The sequence below is a fragment of the Bacillus rossius genome, assembly GCF_032445375.1.
Source record: "Bacillus rossius redtenbacheri isolate Brsri chromosome 4 unlocalized genomic scaffold, Brsri_v3 Brsri_v3_scf4_1, whole genome shotgun sequence".
Lineage (NCBI taxonomy): Eukaryota > Metazoa > Arthropoda > Insecta > Phasmatodea > Bacillidae > Bacillus > Bacillus rossius.
In genome coordinates, this window is record NW_026962010.1 from 19,680,749 (window position 1) to 19,705,839 (window position 25,091).

The window sequence follows — 25,091 nt, forward strand, 5'->3', positions numbered from 1 at the left end:
CTCTACCAGCTGGCTAAAGGCTCGTTCTACAATGATCACGTAAACGGAGACGGATCTCATGGAACAGAGTTTCTGCAACAGCAAGCAGACGGAGCCGGACGCGCATGGATTAGCTCGGTAATGCTGAGCTCTTCCGTTTAGTTGCTCGTGCGACCAATAGAAGACCTGTATTTGGCTGCAATAGGACCACATTTGTTTATAATCAACCAATATGTTTAAAATTGTTTCAAGTACAAGAATATCTAGTATTCTATTATTACTTTGTCATTTATTTATTACATATGTAAATTCTGCCCGTGCTATAATTAGGATAATATTTTTTTTTGTAATTAAATTAATAATTCGTAAATATTGGGGGGGAGAGATTGTGAATTTCATATACTTATTTTCTTGGTCAAAAACAGTGAAAAAGTCAGTGAAGTGTGCAACTAAAACACGAATAATAATACTACAAGAATCACTAGTCGCCGCATACGCGAAGGCAGTAAACAATATCTATGGTCGTCTAAGTGCCACAATAACTGCAACGCGAACAGTTTTTTTTAATGAAATCATGCAGCAACATCGTTGTTCATCATTTTGAAAATTAAATACTCCACAGAGTAAAAACTAAACTGGATGGAAATACACGATAATAAAAAAAATACAATTTTAGGTTTAAATAAATATTTTTCTCATACCTGAAAACATCTTAGGTCCATGGCCTTAAGTAAAAAAAAAATGGAGCATTTTACTGGAACGATTGTTGTTCAAATGTTTTTTTCAAAAATGTGTGTTGAAAGAATATTTTTGAGCTTATTTAAAGCGTCGGACATGTATCATAAAAAAAAAATAAACTCAAATAATATACTATTTTGAAGTTGAATTTTAATTTTAGTCCATAGTTATTTCAAAGTTATTATTTGTTTAAGCGTATTATGAAAAAGGAAACTTTCAATCAGCGGCAGCCGAGAGTGAACTAGTTGATTTATCCTTCCAAGTAAGTGGCGCGCAAAATTTATGTTGTTTACCCAGCTTAACTCTTAAGGCTGGGTCTCACACACCATGCCGGCTATTTTTGTTTGTAATTGACATTAAGGGTTATTCAAGTAAATCTAACGCGATATCTCTTTTGCAATCATTACTTGCACGCAAATCACGTCGCTACTTTATTTCTGAGCTGTAAACTTGTCACACAAGTGAAGCAGATTTACATGTGCATAGACTACTTTTTCACCCGAAGATCCCGCGAAATAAATAATATTTGAACGGTACCCAGGTCATATAAAAAAAGGTCGCAAAGATTGACCTCTCTTCTCCATTCACGGAGATGAAAATAAAGAAGTTAGTAAATGCTTTCCAGATTGTGAAGATGGTGTCTCAAACACTACGCCATCTATATGCCTGGCGTGCGTTCTCACTCAACACTGTAAAGACATGTAACCATTCCGAAATAAGTAATGGATTGGACACACCTTTTTTTAAATGATCAATAACTAGAGACCTGAAAAATTCGCGCATTCATTTCACGATATGCTAGAATCCAAAAAGTTTGCATTTTTGCTGCTTCGGTGATTGGGCCACAGTACTATATCTGAAGGACTTTGGGCCAATGAAAAAAAATGTAAACAAAAGAAGTAGCGAATCACGAGCATCCCAGTTAACAGGTGCTGCGAGTCAGTAACCAATGAGCAGATCATGGAGTCCATTCTATAGGTCATTGAAATCGCGAATTTTTCCGGTCTCTGTCGATAACGAGCCATCGCCTGACGCTGTGTCGCTATGAAACAAAACAACCGGGCGAGGACTGAGGTGTTGGCAGAAGGGGAGGGGGACGTGTCTCGCCAGTGCACGCGGCACTCTCTCAAGGAACCACCCCGCGGTGGACCCCGGGGGGGGGGGGGGGGGGGCGAAGGGGCTGTCAGGCAGCCGTCAGGGGCGCCAACCCTCGCAGCGGGAGACTGCTCAGTCCCAACAGGTACAACCGCTGGTCCGTGGAAATCGACGCGCAAAATATTTTCGCTTCCTGTTGGTGGGCGCGCGTGACAAAGAGGGCGCTGTCCGTGCTTGTCCGGCGAGGGACGCAGCACTCCAGTCGCGTTCGTTCCGCGGTGCGCGCGGACCCCGCAGGTGTCTGGACGTCACAATGGAACCGTATCTCTCCGTGCCTTTGATCCCGCCGCCTGGCGTGTCCGGGCGAGGGTCGTCGACCAGCGAGCCTGGTGTCGCCCCGCCTGGCTGTGGGCGTGACAAGCTGCAGGCAGTCACCTGTGGGTCGAGCATGGTTCTTTTCCTCGCCACCGTCATAGCGACGACGCGTCGCCGGTATGACGGCGGAGTTATGACGGCCGCGTGAAAATGCGAGCACGGATCCCATCGTCATATCTCTCCCGTCATCGCTAAGGCGCCTTACTTACGACGGCTTGGCAATCGATAATATGCAGAGGTTGGCAGTGAATTTACAGAAAGGATGTGTTTTATTTGGCAGTTGGTGTAGCTGCTATCAATTTACAGCCAATAGAAAACTACCTACACGAAAACAAGATTGTGGACATTCGTAAAACTTAGGCATAATGTGACTATCGAATTATATATTTTCCACAACTATATACAATATTTATATCATTTTTCATTGTACGCCTGTTGGCGTTCCGTAAATATAAGTTTTACAGACTATTTTTTGCTCAGTAAAACACCCGCCACGTCTCAGTCTCAAAATATAATAAAATCATTTTACATAGCAAAGTCGGTTATAATTATTAAATAGTATATAAGAAGGTTAAGGAGTGCATTAGAAACTGCGAAAGTTTGTAGTTTTTAATATGAAAATATTATTTAGCGATCTTGTGAAATGTGTTGCCCGTTATTATTAATTTTGTTTTCAATGGTCAGTTATTATTACTTTAAATCATACCTATGATGAAAAAAGAATTTCAAAACACTTTTGTGATTCGACGTGAAACATTACAATACTAGATCTGATTTAATCATTATTTGGTAATTTTCGTCACCGTTGAAGTTAATTTGCCGATTTGAAGGTGCCGAAACAACTCGGTGTGCTATACGTCCCACTGTTCAAAAAATACTACTGTTATATTTAATTACATTATCCTTAGACTTGTTTATAGCATATTTTCTAGTGCACTACAAGTTTTATTTACACTATTTTGTACCGTAGCATATGTATTGGGTGAATACGCTGATAATATTTATTTAGCATCTTGCAAGCTTGAAACAATATAACACGAAGTCGGTGTTGTTAATTAAATGCCTGAATATAATTTATTACGTAAACTGTAGTTGACAATATTGTGTCTGCATTTTATAACTACCAGAAGAGTATAGGAACTAAACATACCCTTTAACGGAATTAATTACTTTCTTTTCACATAAGCCGCTCCTCTCACAAATTACAATTTTCGTATGAACTATAAACACGAAACCTATCAACTCTACGTGAAACACTATTATTCCTACATTGTTACCATTTTATCATACTGAAAGTATTTGAGCGAATCTTAGGTGAATAAAATACGTTTCAATATGCGATACAGCAGGATCAAACCTAGCCACCAACGAGGGTGGGGAGTAGGCCTAACCTAAAGGGTGCCACACACGATCAGTCCAAACTGACAGTTTAGACTTTACAGTCGGAACTGAACAGCCAGAACTGCCGTGTGTGTGCAAGGACGTTGGACTGAACAGTTTGAACTGATGGACTGACGGACTGATAACTTTCCATCAAATCGGACTGTGTGCTCAAAAGCCCACAGTTAGAACTGCCGTGTGGGGGTATAGACATTCCGTCAGTCCAAACTGTCAGTCCATTTAATCAACAGCTGAGCTTCGTAGCAGACGTATTTGTTTATATAATATTTGTTTCCTTTAGTTCTAGGTTTGCGTCATAGAAAAGGGAGAGATATAGTCTGTGTTTATTGTGAAATAGATTTATTCCTCTGAAATGGCTTCCTGGTCGAAAGATTTTCTTGATAATTTTATAGAGTTATGGCATGAACATGAATGTTTGTGGAACATCAAAAGTAAAGATTACCACAACAACATTAAAAAGAATATCTAACCACAATATTGATCGTGTGTGGGGAAAGCTTCAGTTTTGTCCAAACTGTCAGTTCGGACTGTTCAGTCCGAACTGAGCACTTGGACTGATCGTGTGTGCAGAGAGCCTCAGTTCATTCCAAACTGTAAGTTCCGACTGAACAGTCCGAACTGATGATTTGGACTGACGTGTGTGGGGGCCTTAAAAGTCACTAAATGTTTGGAGGAAATGCTTTGTGTTTAAAATGCGATAAAAAGAAGGTTTAAAATAACCATCAGACTGTGTATTTATCAGCGGCATTCTTGTGTATTTTCAACCTTATCAATGCATGTATTTTATTTTTACAAGTGATTTTTTTTTATTACACGTATGGAAGCTGAAGGGGAAATGAGTTGTTTTTAGAAATTTAATAAGCCACACGCGTATAGGTGTTTTACACTTAACTTTTACACAGAATAATTAACTAATGTGATGTTATCTTCCATCTAGTTGAAATATTACGTTATTTTGTCCTGACCTTTATTTTTTTATTAAGTGATACCTATGACAAAAGTAGGCAGATTGGTAGTTTTCTTAGTATGATATATTTTGGTTAACTGAGTATTGTGCAGTTAAAAATAACGAGAAAAAAGAATCAATGTGTCTTATTCACACGAAACATAGAAACTAAGTATTTATTATGCGGCGTGATTATTATCGGAAACAAGTTGTTTCGAAGTTTGTTCGGACAGAGAAAAACATAACCCTTTTTTAGATACATCGTATAACTCACATACGTAATTTCTGAGTAAATGTAATTAAGGCAAAACCTTAAATTTCACGAAAATATATTATTTAACTCATTTGAAAGAATTATTTCCCAGTATTAAATGAAAGTTACACACGTAGTCGGCTGTATGACGGGGTTACGACTGACCAGCCATTGCGCCTTACGTATGACGGGCATGTCGTAGCTAAGGCGTCTTCCGGAAGGCGAAAAAAGATCCATGCTCGCTTTTAGTAGCGAAGCGTCATACCGATGACGCGTCATCCCTATGACGGGCGAAAAAGAGAACCATGCTCGCCCGGCTGGCTTCATCGCCACGCCTGGGGAATAGACGGCCAGACTGTGCACTACTTCACCTAGACATGTTCAACTTTACTCCGTACGGTTACACGCAAAGTCTGAACACGTTTCGCTCGACGCCATTTCTCATGCAACCTAAACAGGTTGGCTATAAGTAGTTCAGAAAGACATCTCTTCTACGTAAGCCTCTTGACTGGCTGTTGAGTGTTGAGAACTATAAACAGTGCTTTGCGTAAAACGCAAGATGGAGAGAATGTTTTCTGGTTAGTTAGCAACAAATAAAGATCAACATGTAAGCATTTTTTGTTTGTTTTTAAATTTATGCTGATGGAAATTATTTAACAGAGGTACACTTGCTCGAATAAATAGGATCCACAACACATTCTTTCGATGACAGTAGACAATCTGTTTCGGAGTTAAACCTATTTACACCAGCTGCCGTGTAACCGTTCACTTTCATGTTTGTAAACATGTTTTTTTTTTAACCTCTTCACCTGAAGTAGTTATGTTTCCGTAAAAGTGCGCCTTAAGACCTTTCCTAAATCTTTACGGATTCACACTGGAGGTTCATAATTGTAACGAACATGGCGACGGAAAAATGGCAATGACTTACAGTTGTCTGAGGATTTTTTTTTTTTTTTCGTGGTTTTATCTCCTCCCCTCTTACCAATTTTCCGTCATCGGCGCCCCACTCCTAAACATTGCACTCTTCGTTATACATTGATGAGTCATGGCTTCGACTTACCCTGCAAGTTGTAAATAAGTTTCACTTCAAAAATATACATATGATTTAATATGTTTGGAACATGACAGGAACGTGTTGTTCTGCTTCATTTCAACTAACTTAGCAGTCGGGGAATGACGTTCTGTGCATGTCTGGTCTCTGGACCAACAAGTCTAGTCTCTCGCGGTTTACAAATCCGTACACATCCGCTCCCCCGGTAACTATTCCCAGAGGGCAAAACCGAGAAGGAGTGAAGGATGGATCTTTTACATGGCCAAAAATTGGAATGAATTCCAATCAAGGCCATGGCTCTGAGAGCCGAGAAACGGATACACAGTTTTCCAGTCGCGGTATGGTTATTAACAGCCGAACAGCCACACAACCGGCCTTCGCTATTACATGCGCATCCTGGGTTCTTCACTGTGAGCCCGATGCCTTGAGACACCGCCTAGGGTTTGGGGGTCCCAACCCTCCGGGCAGGTTTCCGGATAGTCCAGGGGTGTAGTCACGCGTCCACATCCTACTAGCCTACCAGAATACTCGTTCCAACACACCGAGGAAGTCAGAGGAGTGAACATTACTCATATCTGTCAACACTGGCGCCACGAGAAGGCTATGGGTTGCCGTAAGCGGGAGAGGCTATGTATTCGCATCACACGCCCTTAATGGAGTCCTGGCGAGAGTATCTCTCGGTTACTAAGAGACGGCTACGGCTCCGACTATGTCACAGGTCAGCAATCCTTCCCCGTGGGGACCCAGGCTCCTTAGCCAGCTCTGTGGACCAACAGCAGTGCCGGGAAGTGCACACGTGGACTCATGCCGCCTACCCGGGCACACATGCGGCCTGCAGAGCTTCAGGAAGAACAACGCCATTTGAAAACTACTCCCGCCACCAGAGTGTCGTCTGTTTGCGAAAGGCATTCAAGAAATCGCTGAGGGCGGATAAGTGGTTTTGTTCCCGGATTAAGTTTTTAAACTGTATTTTTTAGAAGATTTAAAATCACTAAAAGGCTTTTTTCAGAGTAAATTTTAGGTATGAAACAATTGGTAGGGATTCTTTAAAGCACGTAAGGGACTTACAGTACACCTTTATCTTCATTTATCCGCCATGTTATGTTACGGACACCGCTCAAATTCCACACTTGTTCTATGCACGACGAGAAGACTGCTCGCCAGTTAAGAGCCTTGCTCTTAGAGGCGATATCACGCTAGAAGCTCCAGCGAGCGTCGCACTTATCATCCCGCATCACTAACACAGGTACAGCTCTGACTATGCGGATCCTTTAAGTAAGTTCATTCCAATTTTCTTCTCAGGCAGTCATAGTCCATATCACGAGTCAACTTGATTGTTTCATTTTGTTGTCATTGCTATTAACTAACACCTTTATCACGATAGCTCTCTCACGTGTATATTCCGTTTCAACGCATAGATACTACGTGTTACCTAATAACAGTAAAAATGCAGTCAAGTGTACATAAAAAGATCCCTTGCGTGGCATTTTGCACCTCGAAAACAACGTCTAGTGATTATCTGTTTAAAAATTTTGTGTTGAGCCAAAAAAAAATGCAATCCAACTAACGGAATAAACTTCAGGAGGATATATTTATTAAAAGTAAAGACAGTAACCGGAAATGCAGAGACATAAACAATTTCTCCTGCGTGATTATTGTTAAAAAGGCCAATTCCTGTTATTATTCTAAGTATCCGACACATGGAGCAAGATAGCCGACCTCCGTGACGCAGTAGGACGCCAGCTCTGTGCGTGAGAAGTACCGGGTTCGAGTCCCGGGTAAGGCTAGATGCATCGTCTGAATAGGGCACAACACCATAAGCAAGTCTTTCAGTTCTCGCCAGAGATATGTAACATCTAAACGAGGTAACGATCAAATTTATGTGTTGTCATGTTGCAAATACACTTATAAATACAAAACTTCGGACACCAAAATTTAACGTAGAATTATTTAAAATAATGCCGAGAGTAATAAATATACGAAAATTATGTTTTCAACTAAATTTCTGAACGCGAATCACACGTAGTTTCCGCACCTGCCGCTATAATTAGATTCGCTGACTGAAATTAAACTATACAATGAAACGGCTCCGATAAAAACAAAAAGACTCGAAAAAAAAGTGAACCCCCAGATTTGTACCGGATTTTCTACAAGAAATTTTATGAAAATACTGCCCATCTTGTTAAAATTCATTATTCAGTTAATACCATAAAGTTTTACTTTTGGCTTTGTGAACTTTGGTTCGTGCCATCCGCCGCAGATGGCAGCACCGTGGTTGTTACATATTTCCGTTACGTTCACGCGATTTTCCGCTCCAAACGCTAAGATGTTAAACATCATCAAGAGGCACAACACAGGTCTCTCAGTCCTGAGAACTCATGGTCGAGCCTCCAGACAACAAACGCGACGTCTCGTCTGATGTTCCCGGGCAGTGGACTTGCTGGCTACAACACTAGTGTGTGTCGTTCTGTTTCAGCTCTCGCCCTTACGTTACCTCGTCAGCGGTTGGCTCTGACATTCCATTTTTAATCGAATGACCTCGACGGATTTGAACCAAGGACTTCTAACAACATGATGTGAGTTTTTAATTAATATTTATTAATTTATTTTTTATTAATATTAAAAATGTTCCCATTAAAATTAGTTAATTATCACATATTTTCAATATGGTGGTTTTTTACGAAAATTGCAACATTAGGGAGTGGGTAGTTCAATTCGAAACTGGCAGTTGTGTCGTCAAAATCTAAAAAATAGTGGCTGTTACATCAGATCCAAGATGGCGGACATGTTATTAGAATTAAATTGGGGACTTTAACAAAACTTGCAATGTTCGGGAATCGGAGCGCCCGATTTCAAGATAGCGGAATCCAAGATGGTGACTGAACTCAAAGGTCAAGGTTCATGGTACAGGTTAAGGTTCAAAGTCAAGGACAAGGTCAAGACATCTGGTGGGGCTTTCGTGGTAAATTGCCCCTCTCGTGGAAATATTGTCCATCTCGATGGAATAGAGGCTTTCTCGATGGAAATTTGTCCCTTCTGAATTTTTTGCAAGAAAAAAATGGGACCTTTTCTTTAAAAAAAAAGGAAATTTTTTCTCGAAATAGAGAAATTTATAGGAATTTTGAGTCATTTTCGAGGAATTTTGAAGGTCAAGGTCATCCAAGATGGCCGCCGTTAAGTCAAGGCGGTCGGTCATTGACCCCATCCACAATCCACAACCTGGAACCTGTCCCAGCTCCGGCCAATACGTACTACCAACTCACAAAAACGTTTCAACCGCTTACGAGAACATTTATTTAAGGGGTGTTGTTTTGAAATGAATCGCGCTGTGAGAATACATAAATCTAGCCTGTCTAATCTAATCTCGCGGCAGCAGCTATCTGCCGGCAAGAGTCGCCTTGGACTGGCACGTGCTGTCTGGTGGCGAGCCGTGTTTACAAAACAAACAACACTTGTTTTGACCAGCGGAGTACGTGTGGCGTCTCAATGTCCAGTCCCACCTCTCGCCGGCAGGTAGAGTCTGTGTCGACCATGGAGGAGAAACTCTAATTGACAAACCTTTTCAGATGATATATCAGTACATCTGGAACATTGGCAGAAGATAATGGATGTACTTAAGAAATCTAGAGTATTATTCTCTGCTGATTTAAATGCCAAATCTGCATTATGGAACTCTCCTATTACAGATGATAAGGGAGAAGAAGTTAACAATCTACTTATTGCAAATGAACTAGAAGTATTAAATAGAGTTGGCACACTCCCTACATATGTTTCACCGGCATGGGATACTGAGACTTATATTGATGTAACTATTTGCGACAGAAGGACTTATCCTAAGATTTCGGAGTGGACTGTATGCCAGGAGAGTAGTAGTGATCATCGATTAATTCTATTTCAAATAAACCTGGATGCTGAAGATGTAATATATCAAGCCTATAGGAAAAGATACTCTCATAGAGCTATTAACTGGCGGTTATTTGATAAGGATTTATGCAGAAGATCGCAAATATTACTGGAAGATACTCCTGACGATATAGAATTATTTGTTCATAATGTAACTGCATTAATAATTGAACTATTTGAAAAATATTCTAAAGTTTTGCACCCCAAAAGCCTTGAACATCCCTGGTGGGATGATGAACTTGAGAAACTAAGGATCAAACTTAAAAATTTAAGAAGAAAATTGAAACAGATGTGGACTTATGAAGTAATGCACACACTTAAAGAAAATTATAAAGATACGAAGAAAAAATACAAGATGTTAATTAGAGAAAAAAGAAGATCATCTTGGTTTAATTTAGCAACCAAGAAAGGAAATGAAGATCCTTGGGGTGTAATATATCGACTATGTGCTGAGAAGAATAAGCTTCCTACAGAAATGCCAGGCCTTGTTGTTGATGGATTACAGATATGCTCTATATCAAAGAATTTAAAAATTATTCTGGATGGACTTCTACCGGATGATTGTTCTGCAGACGAGGATGAATTATGCAAACAGAAGAGGGAAGAAATGAATCAAGTTCCTGCTACTCTTCCCATACCTGAGTTTACAATACAGGAGTTAAGGAAAATTATAAAGGAGCTTAAGCCGAAGAAAGCACCTGGACTGGATAATGTAACTGTAGAAATGCTCTGGAGAGTATATACTAGAATGGAAGATGTATTGTTGAAAATGTATAATAGGGCCTTGCTCCAAGAAGTTTTCCCCAGTGCCTGGAAAAAGGGTTTATTGAAAGTTATATACAAAGGATATGGGAAGGACCCTTCACTGGTTAAATCTTACAGGCCTCTTACTATGTTACCCATTTTGGGTAAAATATATGAGCGCCTAATAAGTAAAAGACTACATGCTTACTTGGAGAAAGTTCATGGTTTACATAATCGCCAATATGGATTTCGCAGAGGCAAAAGTACAGAGCTGGCTCTGATGGATGTGCTTTCTACAGTTGGATCAAGTTCTTATGAATATATAATGGGAATAACAATCGACATATCTGGGGCCTTCGACAATGCTTGGTGGCCCCAGATTATGTTTCGATTGAAGCAACTGAGGTGTCCCTCAAACATTTATAAAGTGATACTTGATTTCTTATGTGATAGAGAATGTACATGTCAACAGGGACACATAGTATATAATAAGACATTAACCAAAGGCTGTCCTCAAGGCTCAGTCCTTGGTCCACTTCTTTGGAATGTGCTATTTGATCCACTTCTTAGAGAAGAGTTACCAGAAGATTGTGTCATATACGGCTACGCCGATGATGGATTTTTATTAATCCCTGCTAATTCAAGATTCATGCTAGAAAAGAAGTCTGAAGAGGCTTTAGGTATTGTTCACCAATGGGCAACTGCTTCTAAACTAAAGATTGCTCCAGAAAAAATGGAAGGTATTTTACTCAAGGGTAAACTTAGTGTTAATAGACCTCCCACAGTTCGCTACGAGGGACGTGTTGTAAGAATTAAACAACTTGTTAAATATTTGGGAGTACAGATTGGGACTGGATTCCGATTCCACGAGCATATCAAGTACATAACGAAGAAATCTGCAATATTATTCCACCGATTACGATCTACTACACCTGTTAATTGGGGCTTAAACTATAAGACCCTAGAGATTATTTATAAAGGAGTTTATGTGAGTATTTTAACATATGCAGCTGGTGCTTGGAGTCGCATTGCTTGTCAAGTTCATCCTCGAAGAACTTTATTATCCAGCCAACGAACTGTACTTATTGCTATAACTAAATCTTATAGAACAATTTCAACAGATGCACTCCTAGTTATAGCCGGACTTATACCCATTGACCTAGTTATATATGAACGTGGGCAAGTATCCCAGTTAAATAGGGATAGGAAGATCTCTGTGGCAGAGAAGAAGGAACTTCGGCGGAATGTTATATCAAGATGGCAGGAAGCTTGGGACTCCTCAACAACAGGAAGACATACGTACAATATTATACCTGACATTAACGCAAGACTTAAATGTCGGTGGATCACACCGGACTATTATGTATCGCAATTTCTCAGTGGCCACGGAAATTTTAAATCAAAACTCTATTCACTTGGATTAGTACAGTCACCTCTTTGTCAGATTTGTGAAGTAGAAGATACAGTACTGCATGTTTTAAATCAATGTAAGAAGACAGAAGATATCAGAGAAAACTATACTCAAGAATTACTGACACTAGGATATGACTTTCAAGATCTTCGAAGTCTTATCCATAATAAGAATTCTTTTGAAATTTGGAGAAACCTAGTAACAGAAATGGGGAAACGGTTAGAAGATTTTGACCGGTGGTATGCATCTGTGGAAACGGACAGCGATGAAGATTGACTGTAAGAAAATTTTAGAGGAATTTCTCTCCAGTTGATTTATGTGATAAACATTATGAAGATAAACTCTAAATATAGATGAAGAAAATTTAGTTCTGGTTATGGAATATAATTAAGGTTTGAAGCAAGAAGGAAAATTTGTTCACTTTCAAGATGTGATAAATATAATAGTCTAAAACCTATTTTAGGTGAAGAAAATATTTATTATAATTTTTGGTGATGGTATATATTCAGAAGATTCTGAAGAAAGAAGAAAATTTTTTGTTTAATATTATTTATTATGTTTACTTTAACATTTATTTGGATAGAGGAAATTAATCTTACATGAAGATATATAATATGCATATAACATTAACTATGGGGACAAGTCAATATAATCTCTCACTAACCCCGATAAACCTTTTGAAAATAAGTCAATATAAAGATTATATGATTTGAAGATAAAATATTACTAGATTGATAAATCTCCTATTATACCCTAACAGGGATTACATATAGGAATGAAGCAATAGAAATAATGCCTTTATTATTTATTGGAGAAATCTGACAAACCTGAGACTCTTTTTTTTTAAGTAGTTTTGAATCCTTCCGCTAGATGGTAGCATTTATAACATACTCCTAACATAGCTATATTGATTTGGGGAAATAATGCATAAGCTATTATCACACAAATAAACCTGTAAAAAATAACTCATTTTATTTTGGAAGCCAAGAATTTTCTGGTGTGATATACCAGAAATTATGCATATCGTACTAATTTATATAGAACATGCTGTCTTATTGCAAAAAAAAAATAAGTGTTTCTCGCACAGTTTAAATGTCTGTTACTAAGCAATTAGTCTTCAAGTATTTAGATTACTATTATAAGTCTAAGACTTTGTATATGAACCACGCATTCAAGTATTTTCTAGTAGTTATGGGGCCTACCCGACAGATAACGTCACGTGTCGCGCAGAACATGGTTTCAGTTTCCGCTGTAAGAGTCGCACTTCTATCTCCTTCCATGCTCTATGGTGTCGACAATATGTCTGAGATTCGACCGTTCTCGAACGTTACTTGCAAGGCAACTCATGATGTTTGTATTAGAACAGTGACAATCACATGAAGTGTTCTCAAACACATCGCAAAAGAACAACTGTGGCAGAATGATATGTATACCTATTGTACTTCCTTTGAGGCCTTTGAAATTAGAGACAAGTTGCATGGCACAGACTCTAATGTTGCTCACATCAAGTCCCGATTTACAAACGGGCCAACCGGAAATTTGCACAGAGCGTCAGTTTTTGAGGGGCGGGAGTATTCGAGGAGCGAAAAAAAAAAAAGGCATAAGACTTGAGGGACAAGAAAACTGAGTTTTTTTAGGTACGGTAACATTTAATTTTCAAAAATACGTGTTAAGGGTAAATGTTAGTAGTATATATTGGTAGGTCCTGCGCCAGGGTTCAGGAATTGGATTGTAATTGCCAGCCTCCATCTTGGATTCTGAAGTCACGACGGCCTTCTTGGTTTCAAAATTCCGCAAAATCCTAGAAATTTCCCTTTTATTAAGAAAAAATTTCCCTTTTTAACGGAAAAGTTCCCATTTTTCCCTTAAAATTCAAATATTCGAAGTTAAAAATGCCTGAAAATACATCTGCCTAAGAAAAAAATAATATTCCTAAAACTGGCTTAAGACTCATAAAAGCAAGCTGCCCCAAGCCACCGAGGTCGTAGACCTTGACCAGAAACATTAAAAAAATTACTTTAAATGTTTAGTTATTCAACCCATCCTGGTCTACGGTTCGATACCCGGCGAGAGTAAACTAGTTATTTATCAATAAAAATTTTAAAAATTCTTAATCGCCATTTAAATTAAATAAATATTAGAAATCTTGCTTACATCACACCCGCCATTTTGGATTATAGTACCATCCACCATCTTGCCGGCCTTCTTGGCCAACATCTTGAAAATCCATAAATTGTAAGCAGGAAAATCAGCAAAAATTTAAAAATTAATAAAAAATTTATTACAATTTTTATAAAAAATCATGCTAATGTCAAGCAGTATTTGATTCAACCCGGCCATTCGATTAAAAATGGCGATGGATCCTTCCTCCACAGAAGCCACTGGCAGACTAACCTCCCACCACTAATGCCAAGGCAGATACTAATATTATGTCAGTCAATATGACGTCATGGCAGCCATGCCTAGTGTAGTAACTAACCACGAAGATACAGATGTCTGAAAATACGAAGTTCGTAAGCTTCTCTTACTTGAGGTGCATTCTGTGTTGAACAGTCCATTCAATTTCCTGCATTGTCTAACAGTGTCGATACGTGGGGGTTTTCGGTCGACTATCTACCTAAGTCTTCCGAGGACTTAGTAGAAACCCTACGACATCGTTGTAAGTTCGGCTGGGCTCCATAAACCTGGTGTGATTGCGCCGTTGTTATTTTGACAGGCGTTAGAAGAACTCGAGCCAGCGGCAAGCAATTGGCACCCGGCTTCGCGACACTCTTGCGATACGAGTCGGAGAGACAGGCTTTGTAGGTTTGAATCAAACACACTTCGACCATTTTATTATAGGTACATCATCCACCTCCTCCCTCGTCAACGAACTTCATAACTGATCCATGTATTTGCCATCCGATTGCAACCGAAAGGCAGTTTATCATTTCCGGAGTGTGTCCAGAACTTTGGAATCCAGCCGGGGAGCTAAATATATATACGTCGCACTATTTGTACACGAGCAACTACATTGGCTGCTGCCTCATCTTACCACGACTGGATCGCATGTGGTTCGGTCAGCTGTATTCTCTAATGATGTTAATGGTTTCTTGTCCTACCGGGGGTGGGGGGGGGGTGGGGGGGGAGGATGAGAGACATTACTAACGAGTGCCGTGAAATCCCAGTTCAAGTGTTTTCAAGGCATTCCAGTCCCTCTCTCTCTCTCTCTCGAGGAATTCTGTTGACGGGTGTTCCCTGGACATCACCAGTCTGGCGTGCAACAGTAAGTGCCGGGGCAGACGAGACAGGATGGCGGGTGTGACCTCGGCTGGCTGCTCCCCCCCTCCTCGAGGTCGCTCGTCGCGCCTGCTTCCTCCCGGCGTGTCCGGCGGAGCGCGGGTCAGTGCCAGAGCGCGCTAGAGGCAGCCTGCCGTCCATCTGACTCATTAGCTAGGGACAGGCACTTTTCGCGAATAAACCAGAACGCCTGTCAGACTTCAACAAGGTATACCCGCACCAACGGTTTGTTCCTTGTGATTGGCGGCCGTCGGCGAGAGAAGTCGTTTCCCTCATTTTGGCCGAACCACTCAGGACGCGTTTGCTTCCGCACTGAGTTGCTGCTGTGATTGGTGGTTTAACAATCGGTATGTACCTGAAAGAAACTCATCCAATCACGACACTCAAACGATCAGGGGCGCAACAGCAGGGGGGGAAGGGTATCTTGCCCCCCCCCCCCTAAAACCTTGAAGTGGGGGCAAACGGGGGCAAAGAAAGTGCTGTGTAATCAATTTTTAGATAATAAAACCGCTTAAATAGCACCATTTCCCACCTTGAAATACAAATTTTCCCGGGGGAGGACCCCCGGACCCCCGCTTCAATAGGGGGGATCGATGATTCTTTATAGAAAGGTATATTGCTCCCCCTTTTGAAATTTAGTTGTTGCGCCCCTGCAAACGATGATACATTGTTTCAACTTCCAGCTAGTCTCCGAATCTTTCCGCGAAATATGCATGCCCCTACGTCATTACTTGTTTGAAGTAGCTTGGCTTCTGGGTTGTAGCCGCGTCCTTGGCGAATAATTCACCGACGTTGCGGTCGACATTGCAGTCGCCATCATCAGGGAGCAGTTACCTACTTGTTGAGTAATTATTTTTGAAGTAATTATTTATTCTTTGGAAAATATGTAATATAATTAAAGGTAAGATTTAAAACAAACTTAAAGTAAGGAAACAAATCAGGCGAAACACTACTAACTACTTTGCGTCACATAATGATGAACGATTAGCGCAACATAACAGACAATACCATTCCTCTCTTACAACTCACAACACTCGTCACTTTAGCCTGGACACAACTACCACTATCACAAACCGAAAATCCCTGCTCGGTTGGCCGATGTCACAGAGGGTATGTCGCGTTCCGAATAACAACTCCGCTAGGACACGCAACACACACACGCGCATGCCCAGCTAATGTTGGTCCTCTTAAGGGGCCCGCCTCGTCAAGGGTGTATGTGCGTTGGTGAGGCGGGATGATATGCGCGACGCTCGATGGTATTTCTAGCGCGGTATCGCCTCTAAGTGCAAGGCTCTGAACTGACGCGCAGTCTTCTCGTCGTCACAGGCTAACTGTGAAATTTGAGCGGTGGCCGTAACATTATATGGCCGAAAAACGAAGATAAAGGTGTAATTCAAGTCCCTTAAGTGCTTTCAAGAATCTGTACCGGTTTTTTTACGACTAAAAATTACTCTGAAAACACGCGTTTGAGCCATTTTAACTCTTCTATAAATACAGTTTAAAAACTTAAACCGAAATCAAAAGTACTTATCGGCCCTCAGCGAACTCTTGGATATATTGTGTAGTTTTGAAATCGCGTTGTTTTTCCTGAAGCTCTGCGCACCGTATGTGTGTCCAGGTAGGCGGTCTGAACCCACACACGCCCAGCTAGTGGCGCGGCGCACGGCCCGAAAACTCTCCGCCGCCACTTGCGTGCCAGGGACGCTCCCAGAAGACACTAAATGACTCCCGCACGAGCCGGAATCCCTACGCAGTAACGAGGCACAACCAAACCAAATGTGGCACTCCAGAGGGAGTGTCACGGGGTTTTCCTCAAACGGCAACAGTCGGATGGATGCGTAAGCAACCTGCCTTCCCGCCATGTTTCATGGCCTTGCATTCACATTCCGCACCGGGCATGCTCTATTCTCACCCACGTCACACATTTATTAAGTTCAGGTAACCTCAAGCCACCTCAAATTTTTCCAATCCCTTGACGGGACTCTCAACTTGGATACTGACTACATAGGTGCTCATACATTTCAGTCAACGGTCAGCTAGGTCTCCGTGGTACACTATGTTCAAGATAAGATGTAACCTTGTTGACAGATTTTGACAGCACCAACCACAATAAACTAACAGCAACACCACAACCTAAAAAAAAACACATTTACGTAACACCAGACTTGCTTATCGTGAATCATTATTTTTTCCCCGTTATTTTATAAGAATAATCAGTTGGCAAAGCATGCATGTTACTTGCTACACCAGCACTTTCCACAAAGGTGGTGCACTGCACTGTCTCGAACAGATTTTTCATTTAAATGGCCTCAATCATTGTAACGCGACTTATTGGAGGCTTCCTGAAGGCTCAACTAACTGGAAAAACCCGTGTGACTCGTTCCTTGTTAATCATCACAGAGAAGGTACAGCGCCGCAGAAGTCAGCAGATTTGTTCTGATTGTACACAGAGATTGCAGTTCACCCAGGTGCCAGAATACATAGATATTGGCTGACAAATCGTTCCTGACCTATATAGTAGTGAACCGGCCTGCCATTTAAAGTGAATATAGTTCTCGAAACTTTGGTAAGTTAAACTCATAAAGGGCGAACCGGCATTCGAAACCAGGTTAGCCTAATCGTCATGCGAATACAGTATCTTACATTTGACAACATGCTTCATTAATCCAAATTTAACAAATATTTCTGCTGATTTTAAGATGAGTTATAGACTACGTACTTAGAATATTGTAATGCGTCAATATACGTATATAATTAATTGGACGTATTTCACGTATTGTTAGAATGTTTCTTGTTTGTCTGCGTTAATTTGGCTTTCATGAGACTGTGGACACATAGGATGTTTTATTATAATTTACAACGCTCTGAAAACTGAAATATAACTGGCAACATAGGTTCACGTAACTATTTACAATGCAAATAAACTACTCAAATGTTTTTACAAAATTATTGTTAATGCACAAAAATATTAAACCTATGTTCGAAAACGGACATTTTGTTATTTTGTAGTTTGTGATTTGCACCTGATAGGTTTCGAGTGGGGTGCTTTTAGCATTCACCTGTTTTATAGTTGTGGTTTCGTTAAATTATTTCGTATGGATATATAGAGTTTGAAGTTTTAATTTTCCGGTTATAATTATGAAATATATTTTTAGTACAGTTCAATTGCAACAAATTTAACTATATAAACATATTTTATTCCATTCCTACAAGTTATCACTTAAATAATACTGGACTTATTTTAAACTAACACACAATAATTATTTTGATAACGATATCTAAATTGTAGTATAAAATAAGTCAAAAACACAAACATGTTTATTTTGAAGGTAAAAACAAACTTACGTGTTTATAATGTTAAATAAGGATTAAGTCTTTTGTAAGTATTATTAGATACAAGGTTATAAAATTTTCAATGATTTTGACATGCATAATGTCACGTAACCATTTTGTCATCATAATCTTCAAATAAAAACACGGCCCCTTAATTTCACTTATCTTTGCGCAACGTTTCCAACCTTTTTTTTTTGTAAAGAAAGACACGAAAAATGATTTTAAAAATCTTACACGTCCTAGTAATGAGTGTGCTTCATTGCGAAAGAATCTGCAGCGGCTGGTTCAGGAAAAACTTAGAAAGTCTTGCGGAAATGCAAAAGTAAACTTAAAACAACGAATGTCAACATTCCTTGGCCCACGCCTACAACGTCCTCTCGTTTCCCCACGCCGCGGTATTTGAAAACTTTCTGCAGGATGTTTGTCCACCGATGGCGATAATTTTGTTTCTGTGGACGAGTTGCGCTCACGGGCGGGGTTTGTAAACTCGGAAGAAGGTGAGTGTGCCAGTCGACGTGAGTGCACTTGCGGAGCACGTACGGCACTTCAATCACAGATGTCCGGAGGGCAGAGGGCGCAGCTGTGGCGCCAGAGGAACAATGGTTCACTCTTCACATGTCGGTTACGTCTTGACCTTCACGCGCAACACACGGGACGGTGACGCCGCTGGAAGAAAGCACCATAGATATTATACCAAAATAACAAAATATATCGTTATGTGGACAAAAATTCGATGGTAAAAAATAAATTTCTCATAAAAATGTTTTTGAAGTAAAACTTTTTTGCTTAGGGGGCTACAATTTTCGAGCGTTACGAAAATTCCGATCGTATGAGGGGAATAGGTACGAGGTGGTGGAACCTTTAGAGGAAGGGAATAGTTAGGTATGTGGTGGGGGAACTGTTAGAGGAGGGGAATAGTTAGGTATGTGGTGGGGGAACCAGGAGAGGAGGGGAATAGTTAGGTATGTGGTGGGGGAATCGGGAGAGGAGAGGAATAGTTAGGTATGTGGTGGGGGAACTGTGAGAGGAGAGGAATAGTTAGGTATGTGGTGGGGAATTGTGAGAGGAGTTCGGGCCTGAAAGGTTCGTCTTTGTCGACTAGACATTCTCGTGGCTACTGCGATATGTAATTCGCATTTTCCCATGATGCACGTAGACATGAGAGGAGTAAATGTACGACGAATCTATGTCGTATGAAGTTTTGCTGTGATAAGTGTCACGTTTGGTTCACACATATTGATAGTTTGAGACGACACGCGGAAAAATGTAAAGATGAAGTCCACGTGCCTACTGTGGAACTACCTGCAAACATTTCAACTTCTCGGTTTATTTTGTAGACTCGTATGCGTACAAGCACAGAAGCCAATGGGTTGCAAACGATTGAGATGATGCCTGGACATAAATTTTTAGTTTAAGAATTATATATTTCCAAGATGGTGACCAAGACGGCCGACAAGATCGCGAAGGTCCCGGCATTAAATAATCACAGCATTCTAGCAAGTAAAAATTAAACTAATATCGGCGGCAGTGCCACTAGCAGATGGACACAATATGTCGGGTCCAAAATAGCGGCGACCAGCAGTCTTATCAAGATGGTTGCCATGACGTCATACTGACTGACGTAATATCTGTTCGTATTAGTGGTGGGAGGTCAGTCTGCCAGTGACTTCTGTGGCGGAAAGATCCATCGTCATTTATAATTGAATGACCTCATCGGGTTCGAATAGAATACTCCACGACATAAGAAGGATTTTTTTATTAAAATTGTAATTTGATATTTTTTTTATTAATATTTAAATTTTTCCCGATTTTCTTGCTTAAAAATTATGAATTTCAATATGGTGGCCATAATGGCCGACAAGATGGCGGGTTTTACATAAGCAATATTTTTATTAAAATTCTATTAAATTTTAATTATATGTTTTACATTTTTATTTAAAAATTATATTTACTCTCGCCGGTAAATTAACTGAGGACCAGAATGAATTGAATAACTAAAAATTTTAAGTAATTTTTTTAAATATATTTTTAAGAATATTTTCTGAAATTTCGGCAAAAAATTAAAGAATTTCATGTTTACAGTTAAGGTTACGGTTATGACCGAAGCGGATTAGGGCGGCTTGCTTTTAGGAGTCTTAAGTTGCTTTTAGAAATTTTTTTTTAGTCATTTCGAACTTCAAATTTTGGAATTTTTGAGGGGGGAAATGGGAAATTTTCCTTAAAAACAGAAAATTTTCCTTCGAAATATAGGTATTTTTCTAAGAATTTTGGCACTAAGATGGCCGCAAATCACAATCCACACCCTGAACCCTGGCGCAGGACCTACCAATATATACTACAATTGGTTGATTCCTAAGTGAGAAATATTTTGCTGTCCTGCACTACCTGATTCACTTCTAACCTAGCTAAGCATTGTTGGTTCACTGTCGTAGAGGGGCGTTCCAAATAACTGCGGGTTCAATCATGGATACATTGCAAAGGTATGAAGATTTTCATTCTAACTTACGAACAAATAATTCGCAAAATCTGCGTACCTCTATCGATGCACTAAACATAGCTACGATTTTCCCAACGATTAATTAATAGTATCTCCGCCTGAAGTCGCATTTGCACTATGCACATGCAGCACGACTAACAGGCTGCAGGCTCGCTCACTGCCTTGCACGCCAGTGTCCATCTTAGCGGTAACTTGTTTCATTACAAATTTTTTTAAATATATATATAATAATAACGTTTACAGACTGTAAAATTTGGCGGTTTGGCTTACCTTCAGAATAGACTACACAACTATTTGTATACTCGGGAAAATAACGTCATTTTATATTGGCTGTGGACTTGTGAGTCGTCTCAACTGACATGTCTGTAACTCGATAATTCTCTGTTTGAGGATTTATGGTTGGCCCAGAGTCATGCAAATAGTGACCCAATAGCAAAAGCAGCTTAAAGGTTTGTGTGTTTCAATTTTTGCCTATCGCGAAATGAATCCGTGAATTTTTCCGGTCTAATAAGATCACGTAAGGGGACAATTTATTGCTAGGTCTCACACGCCATGTTAAACATGTTATTATTGTAACATTTTATTGTTTTAAGGGCCATTCCTTAACTTTATTCATATAGCCCTTTTTCCATTTAATAACCAGAGACCAGAAAATTCGCAAAATCATTTCATGATAGGTTAAAATTCAAAAACATAAACATTTAAGCTACTTTCGCTATTGGCTCTCTGTTCATCTGGACAACTGTGGGCCAATGAGACCCTCAGCCAAATAAATATCTAATGACAGGCAAACCAACCTAGACGACTCACAATTCAGAAGCCCATGAACTAGCCTTATTTTCCGTGTATACAGAGGAATTTTCAGTTTATCCTGAAGGTCATGGAATACGCAATTTTTTTTTTCATTCGCTTTTAATAACACATCACAAATTTTCTCAACAATAATTCAGATTACTTTATTTGCTAACTGTGGAATGTCACGCAAACAATCGTAACTTGGAACAGTTGAGTGACATTTAACGGCTATTAGATAACGCTTGGAAAATATCTGAAGACAAAATTTGTGATCAGACTGGAAATTCAATATGTACATCTGTCATGATAACTTAATATGAATAGTTCTCTAATAATAGAGGCGACAAAAGAAAATGAAATAACCAAACGCCGGACTAGACCATTCCTTAAGGCGAATTTAATGATTTATTAAGTGCTTAACTGTCAATATCGTTAATATAATATATCTATACAATATAAATATTTACCAGTATTTAATAGTTATAGTCAGTTGGCAGCATTAAAATGGAAAAGTATTTGACGGCCGTGTGGATTATCGTGAAGCGCTCGGCTCGTTGACGGACGGACGGGTGATGGGCGAGACGGATGAGTCCGGCTTCAAGCCAGAGTTACAACAGCCCGTCACATTCATCCGTCATCCGCCGGGCGATTCACAACACTACGCTCGTCCTCCATAATATGTTTTCCACTTCAATCTTGACAACTGTTGAGAAACTTAAATTTCGCAAGGGGGGGGGGGGGGGGGGATCGACTTACGTAATTATATTAGTCAAAAAAAATCGTGTAAACTAATCACAAATATCTCATTAAACTCAATTTTGTTTTTCACTCTGGTATTTATTGTCACGTTTCCAGAGTTACCATGCGTAATTAATACACTTCTATGACTCGGACCGTTTTTGTTTTGTTTCATAAAACAGTTTTTGAAATGTGTTCAAACGTAAGTTGAGAAATAATTTTGGAAGCAGCTGAACAATTATAAACAAAAATTTAACATCTCCTAATACAATACGTGGACACTTAGGTTACATTTTGAGGTTATAATTAGAGACCGGAAAAATTCGCGGGTTCAATGATCTCCAGGATAGACTCCAATATCCTCTACACACTCGGGCAAATGCCAACTGTTCATTGGCTGCTGACTTGTGAGTCGTCGCGACTGGGTGGCCTGTGATTCGACACTTCTATGAGTGAGGGTCTCTAATTGGCTCTCAGTCCTCCAGATTAACAGTGGACCAATGGCAGAAGCCGCACTAAGGTGTAGTTATTTGAATTTTAGCATAACACGAAATGAACCCGCGAATTTTTCAGGTCTCTAGTTATAATAAATTGAACCCGTGCGTCCGTCGATACGGGCCATCGACGTGACTGACGGGCCTCACCTGGGTGCCGGGGAGACGCCTGGCTCGGGACTGGAGACTGCACTGCGCGCGCCTCGGGGACCGGCCGTCTTCTGCCGGGACCGGGAGCCCGCCAGCTGGGAGGAGGGGGTGAGGAGTGGGGGTGGGGGGCGGACACGGGACCCCCACCTGGGGGGTTGCGCGGCGTTGCGCGAGGAGCCAGTCCGCCACCTGGGCTGCGGGGCAGCTGCACGCGGCACGTGCCGGCTCGTCAACACCGCCCCCTCCCCCTCCCCCTCACCCTCACCCACCCTACACACAGCTGCCGGCCCCGCCGAGACAAACAACACTACTGACTCACTTCCCCGCGTCTACTACAGCCCGTCACACGCAACATGCAGGATCGCAGCTCAATTTCCTTTGTGAATCTGCAAACCGTGCGGTATCTATTGGTAGAGACCAGAAAAATTCGCGGATTAATTTCGTATTATGCTAAAATTCAAATAATTATACCTTAGTGCTGCTTCTACCATTGGTCCACTGTTAATCTGGAGGACTGAGGGCCTATTAGAGACCCTCACTCATTGAAGTGTCGAATCACAGGCCACCCAGTCGAGACGACTCACAAGTCAGCAGCCAATGAACAGTTGGCATTTGCCCGAGTGTGTAGAGGATATTGGAGTCTATCCTGGAGGTCATTGTACCCGCGAATTTTTCTGGTCTCTATTTATTGGCAATCTAACAACCTAAAAGTCGATAAATTTTCGAAAGAAAATGTTGGCTACCTTGTTTATTTATTATTATTTTTTGTCGATCGTTGCTGGGAATATTCACCATAAATGTTTCAGATTGACCATTTTACAAAACGGAACAACCAAAACACTATGTTAAATTGCTTCATATTTTGTCATAAATCATGACTTCAGGTTCAATTGCAAAAAAAAAAAAATACACACACACGTCTGTACATGTGCACATGGCAGCCATGCTTATTTCGTTGCCACCAAGATAATTCAAAATTGTCAAAAATTTTGTCCAACAATATTTTGCAACCATACTCAATATACCATTCGTTAAATTCTGAACTAAGAATGTTCGTAAAATAACCTTTGTTTTATTTAAGGCATTATTTTTATAAAATTTCAATGTTTTATTTACATATAAAACTTAATTTTGGATGTAAGAATTTTTTTTTAGTGGCCATATTCCGCCTGTCAGATGCTCCCCTCTGACGTAACCTGAACACAGTCGATGATGCCTGCCGGGATATCGACCGTTGCTTTAATAACAGTGCTTGTTTTCAATGCTCGCATTACTAACTTAGTTTTTTTTTATTAATATACATATTTCCAGGCTAGGTATCCAACGGTAAAATAAATTCCAGCAATGCATCAGTTGCTATGTAGAGCTTTTCTAGCAACGAAGAGTAGGTACTTCTTCTCTTATAGGAACGTTTTGCCGATAATTTTTTTCGGTGTAAACATAGAGAATAATTTCACCAATACATGAAATCTAGAAAAATTTATGACGTGACAGCGTCTGATAAATCGATGAACGCCGGCTGCACGCTTGCGCCGCATCTATCTCTCTTCCACTCGATTGGAACAACCATCGATTTGACTTTTTCGAGGCACTTTAAACTTGAAACACTTCCATTCGTTTCCTACTTTTCCTATCATCGTCCTATCCTTAACAGAATAACACAGATTGGAAGAAGTTGAATAGCAAACATGTATAAAAGTTATAGTTTAAATAATCTGTTCGTTAAAGTAATAAACATATTTGAATTAATGAATGCAAATAAAAGTAAATTTATCAATTAAATTGTAGATTTCATTTCACTCCTTTGTATCAATACAAAATAGTGAAAATTCAATCAAAATTATTCAATTTTATTCATAAAATTATGCATCGTTTCATCAATGTTTTGTTATGACGTTGTCACGATAAA

General features: G+C 40.0%; 1 protein-coding gene across 2 annotated transcripts in view; it reads right to left on the minus strand.

Annotated features, from left to right (window-relative positions):
• Positions 1 to 25,091, minus strand: part of LOC134541660 (ecdysone 20-monooxygenase) — a 158,099-nt gene that overhangs the window by 68,968 nt on the left and 64,040 nt on the right. The window contains exon 1 of one of the 2 annotated variants that reach the window (XM_063385262.1): positions 23,183 to 23,271. The exons of the other annotated variant lie outside the window; for it this stretch is intronic. The gene's annotated coding sequence lies outside the window, so the exon portion shown is untranslated. Of the gene's footprint in view, positions 1 to 23,182; positions 23,272 to 25,091 lie in introns of those variants that run through there. 2 annotated transcript variants of the gene reach the window in all.